Source organism: Choloepus didactylus, chromosome 9 (genome assembly GCF_015220235.1).
Source record: "Choloepus didactylus isolate mChoDid1 chromosome 9, mChoDid1.pri, whole genome shotgun sequence".
Lineage (NCBI taxonomy): Eukaryota > Metazoa > Chordata > Mammalia > Pilosa > Megalonychidae > Choloepus > Choloepus didactylus.
The window spans coordinates 83873634-83890734 of NC_051315.1; the positions used below are offsets into that span (position 1 = coordinate 83873634).

The 17101-nt window shown below is 33.5% G+C and overlaps 1 pseudogene; it reads right to left on the minus strand.

Annotated features, from left to right (window-relative positions):
* Positions 1-6091: 6091 nt before the first annotated feature.
* Positions 6092-8279, minus strand: LOC119543784 (annotated as a pseudogene).
* Positions 8280-17101: the final 8822 nt, after the last annotated feature.

The window sequence follows — 17101 nt, forward strand, 5'->3', positions numbered from 1 at the left end:
ACTTCTAATAATGTCTTGTCAAAAGAGATTTAATCCAACCATAAATGATTATATATCCCAATCTTTTTGCCACAAACTGAACAAATTCTAATAAAAAATAAAACTTTGGCTGGAAAATAAAATCAATGAATCCTTAGCCTCCTGTGTATTTTTGGGAAGAAGGTGGGATTCACACTTAATTGTCAGAACCATTACCTAATTTAGACTACTTATTAAGTTTTCAAACAAATAAGTGAACTTGCATATCGTTGTATGTAAAAAAGTTCAGATTTCAAAAAGAGCAAACTATGGATATCACCAAAAATTAGGATATGGAAGTGTTTACATAATAAAATATGTATTTAATTTACATTATTATCTTTAAGGCCTTCTTTGACTTATTTAGTCCAAATTCACGTCTGTCTAATCTTATATATAACAATAATAGAACCTCCTTTAGTATTTCAAATGCTGTGAGAATGTAATAGCTTTAATCTAAAAGACATGCCTACTTTCCATTCCCAGGAGACGTGTTCTTCTCTGCTGTAATGCCGTGACTTTCACTTTGATATCTGCCTTCTGGTGATGCAGAAACCGTTGCCAACCATGGGAATTTATTTTATATCAGTCAATTTCAAATATTAATAGAAATGCCCTAATATATATTTTTCAGTTTAAAAAAATAGAGACGTGGTACTTGCAAAACTGTAGAAGTCCTGCCCACCTGGGTGAGAGGGCCTTATGCATCAGAATCTGTGGGAGAAAAAATTAAATATCAATTATTCTCTCATACTGTTGTCTTAAGTGAAGGCAAGGGTTAATTCTACTCCCTCCATCTGGCTTTTATTTGCTATAGATTTTGACATTAAACCAAAAATAAAGGTAAAGCAAATTTGAACAATTTGGAATCCCAGTGATTATTTTCACTTTCTTCTCCCTACCCTAGACTCTCAAGAGCCCAGAACTGTCTAACTTTTGGCTGCTGGGTATCTGCTCAGTAGTAGCTGATAGGTTGATCTAGGAATTTCTGAGTTGGTACAAATTTACCAAGAAGGAGAGCAGCTGATGGCAACAGAATGGCTCACTTCTGTATCTGACCAGAACTTTGCCGGCACTCCTGGGTTTGCAAATGTGAAGTACAAATTTTAGCATATGATAAAAACACCCACTGAGATACTGCCATAGCTTACAAGGAGATTTAGAGGACTAATTACTAGGAGCTCTATAAGAAGAAAAACATTATTTAATGACTATCCATAAAGAGAGAGGGCAAAACCAACAAATGACACCTGCTGTGAATATCATGTTCCTTTCATTTTGGCAAACACATATATGTTTACAGCATAAAACAGTGGTTTGTAGAGATCTTAAAACCTCTAAGCTCCATGGAAGTTCTTTCACTAATCTACTGCATTTTAAATGAATTCTGTGGGTTAATAATCCCAGTGTGACAGTTTTATTTTTAAACTCAGTCCTGCTACTGTAACCATGCATTAATTCACCTGTTTATGTGTCTCATATACTTTTGGAGTTGCTTCCCATGAAAGCAACTTAAAAATTTACAACTTCTTTCTGGAAGGAGCAAAATATGTGTTTCGAGATGGCATATCCACAACTCTTCACACATTTCTAGGGATTATTCTAATGTATATCCCAAGGTAGTCCCAAACCTTCAGAATTAGAATCTCCATGGGTGGAGCTCAAGAACCTCTAAATTTTTTACTATTTATGTGGTAATTAGCAGTGACATTGAAATTTGGGAACTATTTTGTGAAATATTAATCTAGATATTTTATTTATTAAAAAAGAATAAACAAGAGAAATAATGTCTGAAAGTGCGTGAAAAATTTGTCTCATTTATTGTAGTATATGCAGCGTCCGGTACAAAGTCTGGCACACAGAAGATTTTCTGATAGTGTGTAGTAGATTGATTCATGTACCCTAATTTGGATATGTTCTTGATCTTAATCCACATTCCTGTGAATGTGAAACCATTTTAGATAGGCTTTCTTGAAGGTGTTATTTTAAATTAAGGTGTGGCCCAACTGAATGAAGTTGGCTCTTAATTCAGATTACTGGAGTCCTTAATAAGCAACAGAAATTCAGACAGAGTAAGAGAAAGCCACAGCATGGAGCCAGGAGCTGAAAATTAACAGAATGCAGAAGAGAAGGTAGAGGACATGCCATATGATGTGAGGCAGGGGCACAAACTGAGGAACCCTAAGGATCTCTGGCAGCCAGCACCAGAATGTTACAGGCCTTGAGGAGAAAGCATTGCCTTGCTGACACCTCAGTTTTGGACTTCTCCTAGCCTCGAAACCATGAGCCAATGAACTCCCATTGTTTAAGCCAGCCAAGCCATTGTGTGGTATGTGTCATAGCAGCCTAGCAGACTAAGACTATGTATTTTCTGACTGTGTGATGAGCACAAATGGTTTAAAAGGGAAATAATAATTAAAAAATTATATTGATGGTGAGTCTTACTTTATAAGTTTATGATATTTACTTTACTCTTATTTCCTCTTCAGTTAACTATTTTAAATTCAGTATTTGAGGGATTACATTTAATAGAGCCTAGTTGCTTATTGTCAGTCCTAATTACTTATGCACTACCCTAACTACTTTAATTCCAGATAAGTCAGAGTACTCCATGAAACATCCATTAGTGGTACAGTCATTTTTACTAATATTTATTCAAAATTATTGGAATTTTAGGTTCCGTAGGTTGCTGGTTATATTCCCAGTAGAAATCGGGAAAGTGCATACATAATCCAGTTACACTGAGTAAGAAAATGAAGCTTGGAGAAAAAGAATATGTTCCCAAATAAACAGTGGTAAGTGAAGAACTACTTCTGGAACCCCAGTCCTGCACGGCTGCAACCCCTTGTTCTTAAGCACTCTACCATGGTACTTCTGATTTGTCTTTTTCTTTCCTTGTTTTTCAACTCGGGAAAAGTCCATATGATTTTCTTACTTCAGTGTTCTGATCTGATTTCTCCTAAGCTCTGCCAACCCCTTTTATTTTTCATAGTTTTATTAAAGCATAATTGAAATACAAAAACTTCAAATATTTAAAGTGTTCAATTTCATATGTGTTGACATAGCTATACACCTGTAAAACCATCACAAAATCAAGATAATGAACATATCCATCATTCCCCAAAGATTCCTTGTTCCCTTCTGTAAACCCTTCATCTAGCCTTTCTCCAGTCTCTCTTTTCCACCATTCTGCTCCTCCCTTCCTCCTGCCCTCTGCACTTGGCACCACTGATCTGCTTCCGTTAATATACATTAGTTTACATTTCCTAAAATTTTATATAGGGTCACAGAGAAAATGTTTTTGCTCTGGCTTCTGTCACTCAGCATAATTATTTTGAAATTCATACATTTAAATAGATTATATTAATATTTTATTCATTATATTTCTGATTAGTATTCCATTGCTATGAAATACTATGTATGTGTTGATGAACATTCGGTTTATACCAACTTTTGGCTATTGCAAGCAAAGTTGCCATAAACATTTTTATAAAAGACTTTGTATAGATTTTTGCTTTTATTTGGCTTGGGGAAATAACTAAGAGTAGAAGGGCTGAATCATATGTAGCTGTAGGTTTATCTTTCAGAACTATAAACCTGTTTTACATAGTGGTCATCGCATGTTACATTGCCACAAGCACGTAGGAGAGTCCCACTTCTTCAGAATACTTACCAGCATTGAGTACAGATTATTTTTAAAATTTTAGTATTTTAATAGATGTGTGCTGATATCTCAATGTGGTGTTAATTTACATTTCCCTAATTACTAGCAATGCAGAGAATCTTTTATATGCTTATTGCCATCGAAATAACATCTTTAGTGGACTGTTTTTGGAATCTTTCAGTCATAATTTTATTGGGTTTGTTTTGTATTTTGCATTTTGAGAATTCTTTATATATTTCAGATTCAAGTCTTGTCGAATACATGTTTGCAAATACTTTCACACAGTCTGTGGCTTATTTTTCAAGAATAGATGCTCTTAAATTTAATGCAGTACAATTTATCATTTATTTCTTTCATGGATCATATGTTCAGTGTTGTATCTAGGGAATCTTTGCCTAATCAACGGTTTTCTGTTCTGTTTTCTTCTAGAAGTTTTACTTTTTGGTTTTCCATTTATATCTATGATTCATTTGGAGTTAATAGTTTTTATGATGCAAGTCATGGATCAACTTTTTTTTCTTTTTTTGGCAGATATCCAATTGTCATGGCACCATTTGTTGAAAAGAGTATTCTTTCCCACAGAATTGCTTTCGCACCTTTGTCAAAACCACTTACCCATATGCCTGTGTGTCTATGGATGCTCTATTCTGTTCCATATTCCTATTTTTAAACCAACAGACACTTTCTTTACTGTGATTTTATAATAAGTCTTGAGATCAGGTGATTTAAAGATATTAGCGCTTCAAAATAGCTGTTGGTTGACTATTTTGGGTTATTGAATAGCCATATCAATTTTAGAAGCCAAATTTGAATTTCTATTAAAAATAAAAGTCTTATGGGATTTTGATTAGGATTGTAGAGAACCTATTGATCAATTTGGGGAAACTGTCATCTTAATAATATTGTGCTTCCAATGAATTTAGTGGATATTTCCATTTATTTAGATTGTCTTTATTTTCTCTTCAGAAGTGTTTTGTAGTTTTCAGTGTGGAGGTCTTTCACATCTATTTTCAGATTTAGCCTTAAGTGTTTCATACTTTCAAATTTTTATTTCTGATTGTTCAAGAATATAGAAATAGATTGATTTTTTGTATGAATATTGTGTCCTGCATCTTTGAAAAACTCACTTATTATTTCTAGTAGGTTATAGATTCTATCAGGTTTTTTGCATAGACCACCTGTGAATAAAGACAGTTTACTTCTTCATTTCTAATTAGGATACCTCTTATTTTCCATTTTTTTTTTTTTTTTTTTTTTGCATGGCTACAATCTCTAGTAAGATGTTGGATAGAAGTGGGCATCCTTGTCTTATTCCTGATCTTAGGGGAAAATATTTAGTCTTTTACTATTAAGTGTAATTACAGCTGTGGGTTTTCCTAGACACCTTGTATTGGGCTGAGGAAATTTCCTTCTTTATTGAAAATTTTCTTCATGAATGCATGCTATATTTTGGCAAACACTTTCTCTGTGTCTATTGAGCTGATAATTTCATTTTGATATTTTTTTGTTTGTACATATATTGAATAGATTTAATTTTCAAACTGTAAACTAATTTTACGTTTCTGGAATTAACTATACTTGGTAATGATATATTATTCTCTATATGTATTACTGAATTCAATTTGCTAAAATTGTGCTTAGAAGGTTTACATATATGTTTTTGAGGAATATTTGCCTGTAATTTTATTTTCTTGTAACATCTTTGTCTAGTTTTTGGTAACAATGTAGTTGTGATCCCATAAAATTAGTTGGGAAGTATTCTCACCTCTTTGATCTTCTATAAGAAGTAGTGTAGAACTGGTCACATTTCATCCTTCAGTGTTTAATAGAATTCTCCTGTGAAGGCATTTTGGTCTGGAGTTTTCTTTTATGAATATTTTAGTTACAAAGTCAATGCATGTAATAGATACAAGGTAGTTCATTTATCTGTTTCTTTTTGTTTGAGCTTTGGTTGTTTGTATCTTACAAAGAATTTGTCCATATTGTCAAATATGTCAATTTATTAGCATAAAGTTGTTCATAATATTCATAATGCTTTCAAATTCTATAAAATTGTGCATTAATTTGCCTTTTTTAGATTTTTTCTTGAGGAGCATGACTAGAAATTTATCAACTTTATTGATCTTCTTAGAAATGAGCTTTGGTTTCATGATATTCTCTGTTGTTTACTTTTTTTAAAAATTTCATTGATTTTCACTCTTATCTCATTCCCTTACTTATTTTGTGCCATTTTTCTATATTCTTTATGTGGAGGCTGTGGTCATGATTTGAGATTTTTTTTTTTTTTTTCCCAACATAGGTGCTCAGTGAAGAAAATTGTCTGCAATATGTGGCATCTTATGAATTTTGATATGTTGGATTTTCATTTGCACATTTACATTTACACTTCATTTACAGTTTTACTGAAGACTACTCGGGGCTTGTTCCAACTTATTCAGTGGCCTGAGCAATGGGCGCTGCAGACTAGTCTTCAGTTTCAGGCTGAGTCCTCCAACATTTAGTAGGGAACTCCTGCAGGCATAGAGAGAACCTGCACACCTGCAGACCAAATGGCGACCTCTGATAGAATAGCAGTCAATTCAGGAGCTGGAGCAGTTCATTCACCCCGAACTTCCTCCTTGGTCACAGCCTTTTCAGCAGCTGTCTGCCCTTTCTTTTCAATCCCTTCAGGATCTCTGTTGAAGTAGAGATCAGGCTTGACCTCCCGTGGATGCTCACGGGAGATGGTGGCAGGCATGCGCAGAACTTCCCGGGCCAGGGTCCACCACATGACTAGGAGTGTGTTTCCTTGTCGTTGCACGGAATTGCCACTTCCACAAAGTGCAGAGGAGAATCTATGTTACACAGAGTATGGTGGGCAGGTTAACTTAAGATGCTTCTGTGAGACTCTTGTGGTCAGCGCTGGGATCATTAATCATCTGGATCTGGTTAGTGAAGGTTCCAGGAGTGATACGCCTGGCCATAGGAGTAGTTCCAGTAACAGCGGCAAACTTTAGCACCACCTGCTGGCTGTTATTCCAGGAAGAGCTGACACTGACATCCGGGTTTTTCATGGCGATAATGGCAAGAGTAGCCAGCAGAAGCTTCTCCCAGGTCCTCTTCATATTTATGATGTAGGTGCCATCACTTTTCCTTTTGAGAGTCAAGGTTAGTGCCACCTAAATGAGCTCCTGCTGCAAGGAATTTGAAGATATCCTCCTCCTTCATCTGCAAGACATCATTCACTCCGAACAATGTGAAAGTTTTCCTTTAAGTTACCACAGGAATCTAGAACAAGGACATATGGACCCCTCTCCAGGTAACATGGAAAGTTTTGAATCCCTTTGAATGTATTGCAATTTGTTTTATGCCACAGAATATGGTCTATCTTAGTTCATCTTCCATGTGCTCTTGAAAAGAATGGCTGTTCTGCTGTTACTGGATGGATGGAGTATCCTATATGTGTCAATTAGATCAGGTTAGTTGATAATGTACAGATTTTCTCTATCAGTCCTGATTTTATTTCTACGTGTTTTGTCATTTATTGACAGAGTGGTATGAAATATTCATTATAATTGTAGATTTCAAAAAAAATCTCCTTGCATTTCAAGCAGTTTTTACTTCATGTGTTGTGAAACTCTATTATTAGATGCATAAACATTTAAAATTATTGTATTTTTGTGATCATTTGATCCATTTATCATTATGCAATGACCTTTTTCATTATAGTGTTTGTGCTGAAATTTACTTTGTCTGATATTAAAATAGCTATTTCAACTTTCTTTTCATTATCTTTAACATGGTTTCTATTTCTTTCTTTGTATTTGAAAAACATATATTTCTTCTAGGTAGAATATAGTTTGGCTGTGTTTTTATCTAATCTGATAATATCTGACTTTCAATGTCATATTTAAACTATATATGTATATTTTGTATACACATGCACACTCACATACATACTTACATATATATATAACTATTCTAATGGAACAGCATAGAGCTCATTTGGGAAAAGTTGCCACATAAATTCTAAACACCAATAATGTAATGCCTCACTACACTGGAATATCACTTAAAAGATTAAGTGTCAGGTAGATCACTGGTAACTTACCTGTCTTAAAAGGCTGTTGGAGTAGGCAACATTTGAAAAGAGAAACAGGCATTCAGAATTATTTGGTCCACATAAGGTTGAGAATTTAGAAATAGAAACTGTTATAATTTTGGTGCTTCAAATTGTTTTAGATTCTAATTTGTAATTACAAAAATGTTTGAATTGATTGCAATTTTATTTTCAATTTTTATTAGTCATTTTGTCTTCAACTTCACTCACTTCATTTTACATTATTGAAAATAGCATCAATAAAACAAAGGCTATAGTTTCTAACAGGAACAAAAATACATCACTTACTATTCTAGATAAGCCAAAGTGATCACTGCAGCATAAATCTTCATATTTATTTAAAAATTATCCTCAAATTGAAAGTCCTATAAATGAGAAATATTAGTAATTAGTAATTTTAATAATTATTTATAAGACAGAAAATAGAGTCAATGCTTACCTGAAAGTATTATTGCCCATTTCATTCCATATGGGTCTCCCTTTTTTCATGCCACTCATGGCAAAATCAGAATTTGAATGACCAAATTACTTGCATGGTTTATACCAACATAAATATTTTTTGAATACATTTTTATTGTAAAATTTAACATATATACATAACAGAGATAACTTTCAAAGTACAGTTTAACAAATTGTTAGAGAGCAAATTTCAAAGAATGCTATGGGTTACAGTTCCACAATTTCAGTTATTTCCTTATTGCACAATATAACATATATACAAAAAGGTGATAGCTATCAAAGTACAATTTAACAAGTAGTTATACAGGTAATTTCAAAGAATGTTATGGGTTGCAGTTCCACAGTTTCAGTTATTTCCTTATTGTGAAATATAAGATATACACAGAAAGGTGATAACTTCAAAGTACAATTTAACAAGTAGCTATAGAGCAAATTTCAAGGAATGTTATGGATTACACTTCCACCATTTCAGTTATTTCCTTCTAGCTATTCTAATACTCAAACATTTAAAAGAATATTTATATAAAGATTCATATTTGTAATCCTTTGTTAAATCCTATCTTGTCTGTTGCTACCCCCTTGTCTCGTTTAATCACTTTCTCAATCTTCAGGGATGTTAGGCAGTGACCACCCTAACTTGTTCATATTGAAAAGGGGTGTCAACATTATGGGGAAGGGGGCTGCATCTGGTGGTTGTTCTTAAAAAGGCTATTGCCTCTGGCTTTTAGGACTTGTCTAACATAGGAACACTCCGGTGGATTTAAACTTCTGAGAGGTAAATTTAGTGAGTGAAACTTTTGTAGAATCTCAGGTACCTAGGTATTTTGGGATTACTGTTGGTTAGGGCTTGGCAGCTTGGCATACTGTGGCCATTTGTGATATCTAGCTAGAATTTGTACAAGAGTAACTTCCATGATAGCCTCTTGACTCTATTTGAAATCTCTTAGTCACTATAATCTTATTTTGTTACCTTTTTCCCCCTTTGTAGTCAAGAAGGCATTTTCAATCCCCTGATGCTAGGGCCAGGCTCATTCCTGGGAGTCGTGTCCCATGTTCTCAGGGAGATTCACTCCCCTGGAAGTCGTGTCCCATGTCGGGGGATGTTAATGAATTTATTTGCCAAGTTGGGCTTAGAGAAAGAAAGGCCACATTTGAGCAACAAAAGAGGTTCTCTGGAGGTTCCTCATAGGCATAATTTTAGGAAGGGTTAGCCTACAATTTGCAGCCCTGAGTTTCACAAGAGCAAACCTCAAGATTGAGGGCCTGACTTATTAAGTAGGGGGTTCCTAATTTCACATAGCATATATTCTGTCCAAGCTAAGCAGTGTCTCACATTATCTTAATTAAACGATATACCAACTTACATTTTTAAATGCAGTAGGTAAATAGATAAATGATTGTTGTACATGTTTTTGCTGATTTCAAGTATATGTATTCATTTGAGAAATATCTGTTTTGTCTAATACTTTTTTATGCAATATTTAAGTCAATTTTAATCCATTTAACAAGATTAATTTTGAATTACAAATGTATTTTGAAGACCTGGCAAAATCAACACACACAGACACACACACACACACATACATATATATATTTATCTATATATGTAAAAGCTCATAAATCAACAAATTTTTAAACACAATTGTAGGTGTAATTTTGTTAACTAAAATTAGAAATTCTGCTACTTAAATGAAGAAAAAGTAAGCCACACTATTTTCTTGTTAAATGCTTGAACAGATTGTCACCATAGTATCTAACAGACACATCAGTAGAAATCATTCAAGTATACATTCTTGCAGGTAACTTCCACTCTCACAGTCTTTCTTTCAGCTGCCTCCAAACTTATTATTAGAACCAAAACAAATATTAGTAGGGAAAAAAGTAGTTCACTTAAAGCATTTTTTCCAAAGTAGAATTTACTTGCTTATTTTTATACAGCCCAAGTGTATAATATGTATTTATTATTTAGTCTGCAATATCGGCCCCTGCCCAGTTAATTATAATGGAGCAATATTCCCGATTTAATCTCATCCATTCTATTATGAGAAGCAATTCTTTCTGGGCTTTTAGAGGTTAACATTAATCCATAAAGGTTTATCTGGAGGGTATGGAAGGTCTTAGAAAAGTAAATCTAGAATCTAAGCACTGATTGAAGCATCATTTTAACTAACGGACAAAGAATGAAGTATTTTAATAATAAGCAATTTACACTTGCCTCTCTAATAATATTGTTTGCTCTCATTTATTTTGTCTTAGAATATCCTATATTTCAAAATCATACTTAAGTGAACAAAACTCTGAGCTGGATATTTTCATCTACATCCCCTGAATGAGAATGTAACAGCTCAGAGACATTATTACTTGACAACTGTCTACAGCTAACAATCAGTGGATCTGGAATTCCAAATCATGCCTGTGTGTTTATAAAGCTAAAGACCATTCACTGCAATGTACTGTAGCTTTCTTATTGCAAGCAGAGGGTGGATGGCAAATTGGAAATACATAGGGCAGAGAAGCTAAGGTACAGATGTCAAATTTATTTCAATACCTGCCCCCTTCTTCCATATAGAAATATAATTATTTCCCCACCCAATTTTAGGTAGGCACATGACTGGCTTCTACCACTTATCAGCCTCTCTAGGAGCTACGAACTGCCATGTGGCTAAGTTGAGGGCAATGGAAATAAGCAGAAATGATGTGTGCAATTCCTGAGACTTCTTTGGGGCAAGGAAAATACTTTGCCAAAGCTTTAAATTTTTCCTCTTTATGTGGGCTCTCATGCTGTTGTGGAGTGAAACCAGTTTCGACCACGTAGGATCACAACCAAATAAATAGTAGTTCCACAAGTTGTCAGGAACCTGAGTGTCTGAATTACATGGTATAAAGCATCTGTGCTGGTTTGAATGTATTATGTCCCCCAGAAGAAGCCATATTCTTTGATGCAATCTTGTGGGGCAGACATATTAGTGGGGATTAAGTTGGAACGTTTGGATTAGGTTGTTTGCTTGGAAATGTGCCCCACCCAACTGTAGGTGATAACTCTAATGAGATATTTCCATGGAGGCATGGCCCCACCCATTCAGGGTGGGCCTTGATCAGTGGAGCCATATAAATGAGCTGACAAACAGAAGGAACTCAGTGCAGCTGTGACTGACATTTTGAAGAGGAGCTACAGCTAAGAGGGATACTTTGAAGAAAGCACAGGAGCTGCAGATGAGAGACAGTTTGAAGATGGCCGTTGAAAGTAGACTCTTGCTCCAGAGAAGCTGAGAGAGGACAAATATTCCAAGAGGAACTGCAGCCTAGAGAGGAATGTCCTGGGAGAAAGCCATTTTGAAACCAGAACTTTGGAGCAGACACCAGCCATGTGCCTTCCCATCTAACAGAGGTTTTCTGGACACCATTGGCTATCCTCCAGTGAAGGTGCTCGATTGCTGATGTGTTACGTTGGACACTTTATGGCCTTAAGACTGTAACTGTGTAACCAAATAAACCCCCTTTATAAAAGCCAATCCATTTCTGGTGTTTTGCATTCTAGCAGCATTAGCGAACTAGAACAGCATCCTTGCCAGTATTGGATTTTTCAGGTCTGGACTCCCCAGAGAAAGAAGAATGAACTTCTTTCTCATTTTAGTCAGTATATTTCAGGGTCTGTTAAAGTAGCTTGAATTGTACCCTAACTAAAATAGATGCTTATTAAAAGCCTGTTCCAGTCTTTCCTAATTAACTAAAAGCTAAAAAAAATGTTTTTACTTGATATTTTATACTGGTTAATAGTAGGAAGTAAAAACATAGTAAAGGTAGGAATAGTCTCATGATTTTCAAAATACAATGAATAAGAGAAGCAACTGCACCTGAAAACAAATTCAGAGTTCCATGCTAACCAAAGCTAAAATTGAACAATATGAATTCCCTATCTTTCACTGTCCAATGAAACAAAGCATAGCAGGGCAAAAGAAATGACAACCTTTTTCTTAGCTATTAATTGTGAGAGAATTTTATTCCTGGATTTTATGCTAGAGACACTTAACAATATAATTGATGATTCCCTACATGGCAGTTTTACAAAATGCAGGGGCTCTGAATATATGACCATTTCTTATTTTGACTTTGAAGGACAAAATGTTAAGATGCACTTGGGGAAAGCCAGTTCGACAGTGTTCTATGAATGTGTACACACTATAGCAAATAGATTTATTTACATGTATTTGTGGTCCTGTTAAAACCAAATTAATTCTTGCAATTAATTTATTACTTTTTGCATGCATAAAAGAAAATGGTTTTATGTTTACATTTGCTATTCTAATAATCATTTGAAAAGGAATAATCTTAGTAAATTTAAATGATATTGAAATGCAGGTAAAATTATTTTAGAATTTAAATACAGCACATGCCCTAGAGAAATTAAGAGGTGAAGAGAAAAGCCTGCTATAGATTACTTGGTGTTAAAATACAAATTTTAACAAATACCTCAGGCAGATTTTATGTGGGCATTAAGGTGAAAACTGTGGTAATTAGAATTAAATATAAAGTTCATTATTTCCACTGAAGAAAAATCCACATAACTTTGGGAAATTCATCCATATGGCTCTTTTTATTATTTTTAGTCTCTCTTTTTTCTAAAATAATTTTGTTTCAGAGTATAGTTTGACAATAGCATGGAATAAGGGCAGTTAGAGTCCCAATAACCTGCCATCTTTGCAGAACTTATTTTTATAATGTCTACCAATTAGTAACTGTGGCCATATTCTCAAGGTTTACTGATGTTTATGTAACTTTCACATAAGAATATATGAAATATTAAATTCAATTAGGCCCATTTACCATCCAATGGAGCCTCATACCTTTTACCATACTAAAGAGCTTACTGGGCTCCAAGTAACTGTTTTGTCCTGAGATTGGTCAATTATCCCCTAAATGAGCCATGAAAAGACCTTTTGTATTTATATTTGTAAATATATTTTTGCCCCTAGTAAGAATATTTATTGTTTATTAAAGTTGTCTTTTCTTTGGTTTGTCCAAAAATGTGTTGCTTTCTCCTTTTATCTTTTATTTTTTTTTCCTTTGTTTTTAAGTTTCAATAGGATCTTATTCTATCACTATAGGAACAAATACCTCTGAATTCTACTTATGACTTTTATGATTTTATAGATTACAAGTGTACTAGATCTTTTGCTAGGTCTTTCCAGGTTAAATATTCATATGAATTGTAGTATTGCTCCTTTCATTTTATTTTCATTTCATTAGCTCTGATCGCTCTCTAGTTCTACCTGTAATTTTCATCTCTTTATTTCTATCTTTAACTTGTATTTTCTTTAGAGAATTAGAAGTGCACCAAAACTTTTCCTCAAAAGTAAGTTAATGTTTCCCTTCAGGGCCTTGATGTTTTTCATTAAATATTCTATTGAACTTTTCATTATAGCAACCATTGAGTCAATGTCCTCTGAAGATGACCACAATGACTTTCAAATCTTTATTATATGTATAGTAGAGTGGAGTTGATTGTCCTGTATATGAATTTGGATTACGTTTTACCTAAATGCATTCCCTGGTTTTCACCTATGTTTAGCTCATTTGTCAATGCATATTTTTTTTATTCTTCCATTCCTCTTGGGAAACTTCCCTTCACAAGTTCTGAGGAATAAATGGGCAATTTTTTATTCTCCCCTCCAAAATTTACTCCCTGGAGAACTGTTGTCATTGTTACCAGAAATCAGCAGTTTTCAGAGTCTACTTAAAGCTTCCACAAGGACAACTGAAGAGCTGGATCTGCCTCCCTAATTTTGTGAATGAAAATGGGAATATTTAACTGAGATATAGTCTATTCTATTATTCAGTTAGTATCCATATTCTACCCATTTCTCAGATGTTCATTGTATTTATATTGAAGTTTAAACGATTGCTGCAAGTATGGAGAATACACAGGAATTCATACTATAGATTTGCTCTAAAATCAGTCACTTTTTCAAACTGTTACACATTCACATAATTTGGAATTTATTATGTCTTCCATATAGCTCTCAATATTTCACTATGTATTATTTCCATGTTGTGCATTTTACCTTTTAATATTCAAAGCACATGAGTGTACACATCCTGCAGCTATTAAAAACCAGTATGATATGGTGTGTAAAGTGCAAAGAATTTGGGACCATAGCACCATGTTCAATTCCTGATGCTAAAAATTATTAGTTCTTGTTAATTTTAGCAAGTTACTTACATCACTGGAGCTTCAATTTCTTCATCTACAAAGTGTGGCATTATTTTTCTAATAGGTTGTGGTATTACAGATTAAGGAAGCATCTGCTCATTGATGGCAATCAATAAATTCTAGCTATTATTATTATGATTGCCCCAGTGCAAGTATATAGTAAAACAGCTAATAATCCATCGATTGTCTCTGGAGAACATTAATTAGGATTTGACCTTTAATCATTTTTAAATGATAATGCTTATTTTAGAAATAATAGGCACGTGCATGTTGACACAGGTATTTTCCAGCATTTTAAAAATAAGGAACGAAGCAGGTCCTTATCACATTAAACATCCAGATGAAATGTGAAAAATAAAATAGTACTGGTATTTTGGTCTGTAACAATGAGATATACTCCGTGGAGCACTCACAATTAAATTATTAATTTCATCTTAAAAAATAATAGAAAGAGTCATATTCAAGTAATTTAGGGAAATATTTTATACATCTCTGGCCCTCTTGGAGACTGAGATAGTTTATTAACATATAAAGATTTTCTTCAGTCTGAAATACTCAAAAATTTTATTTAACTAGTCTTTTAAAAAGTATTATTAAAATCTGTTCTCCACATGGCACCTAATTACTCATCATAGCACTATTATATTCATATATGACCTGGAAATATCACATTTGATAATGCTAGTTAAACAAATATCATTACCCATCTAAGTCCAATATCTTTCATATTGCTCATGGGTAAATGGTAGGGCTCACAAAATAATTTGAGTGACTAAATGAATGACTGGCATTTTATGTATCTTTATATTTGCATCTTTATATTTATCTTTTTAAGAGTCCATTACTTAAACCAAACTATGGATCACACACACAAATAAAAACTGTGGTAATTATTTTCATGATTCAAATATTTAATGAAATATCTGAGCAATTCAAGAACTGTCATGTATGCCTTCCTTTACATCCTTTAGAAATTTTTCTTAATTCACTATTTTTCTTTGGACATATGGACTCTGCTTAAGCACATATTATGTCTTTGCATGTATTGTTCTTTAAGTTTGTTATAAAAATACTCTGAACACTATCATTCCATAAAAGTATGATTATATTTGAAACCATACAAGATCGATTGACCTATCTTGTTGAATTTCTTTATGCTTTAGTAAGTATGTCTTCTGCATTTGCATTCTAGTTACAGCAAGGAGGAGACAAAAAGAGATTTATACAACATTTAACAAGACTATGTTTCATTACAGAAGCAGTGGAACTGACCTCTGGTATTAGGTTCTCTGAGGAATACTAAAAATAAGAGAAGCACATTAATATTAAAGACATTTATAGAATTTTCAGACAGCTGCAAAAGTTCTAAATACCTTTTCCTTTCTTTGTTGAAGGAATAGGGTAGTAGATATGTGACCTTCACTATTTCAAAAAAAAAAAAAAAATACAAAAAAAAGCAACCAGATTGTCTTTTATAATCTGCTTACTTAATTTACTATAGGGTTATCAACTTGTACTAACCAAGTCTTTGTAAGTAAATTTTTCACAATTTAATAAATATCAAAGCTAATATGAATATTTTAGATAGAAGAAATACACAGTAATATATAAGTCAAATTAAGATAGAATTAATAAAAGTGAATGCTATTTAGAACTCTTTTTTTTTCTTTCTTTACCTTATAAGCTGCATATTTACTTGAGTTTATGATCTCTGTTGGTGTGTCAAGTTATATTTTAGGCAGTAGGATGAACAATTTTGGGACTGGAAATATTCCCAAGATATTTTAAAGTTTATTTTTCTCCATCCACAAAAATATATGTAAACAATTTCATAAAAATATTTTTGTCATTCTCAATGTGCAGCACAATGCTTTTGGGACACTAGTGAAATTTAATTTGCTTTTGGATTTAGCATTTTGACTTTTACATAGCCAAGGCACATATCCATAGAATGATGTAATTGTCTGGAAGTATTCCTTTAATAAAGAATTCAGGCTTTGGCAGAACATACTAATAAGGTATACTTAGGCATGATTGAGTCATCCACTGATTATGCTTCCCCTAGGAATTGCATGTGTATGCACGCACATACACAGATTCTATATATTTTATATATTCTTTTCTAAAATGTCTGTGTTATTTCTAGAATTTCTAAAAAATCTGCATTTTCTTTCCAATGTTCAATACCATAGAGTTAACAAATATTATCATCTATTTTGATATACAAACAAACTCAAAGGGTTCTTTTGAGTAGAAGGTTAATTTTAAGTAACAGAAGGATATAGGGATGATGCACTTAAAAACGTGATGACAATTTAACATTCTGAAAGTATTAAACATAAAGGCAGTATTTTCCTTTAAATGTATATACTTATAATTTTATCCTTTCCCTTCCTAAAGAATAAATACGCTCTTCCAGTTTGCTAATGCTGCCGTTATGCAAAATACCAGAAATGGATTGGCTGTTATAAAGGGGGTTTATTAAGTTACAAATTTACAGTTCTAAGTGTTCAAACAAAGGCAGCAACAGATGATATTTTCACTGAAGAATGGTCTGTGGCATCCAGAACACTTCTGTCTGTGGGAAGGCATGTGGCTGGCATCTGCTGCTCCTTTGCTCCAAGTTTGCATTTCAAAATGGCATTCTCCA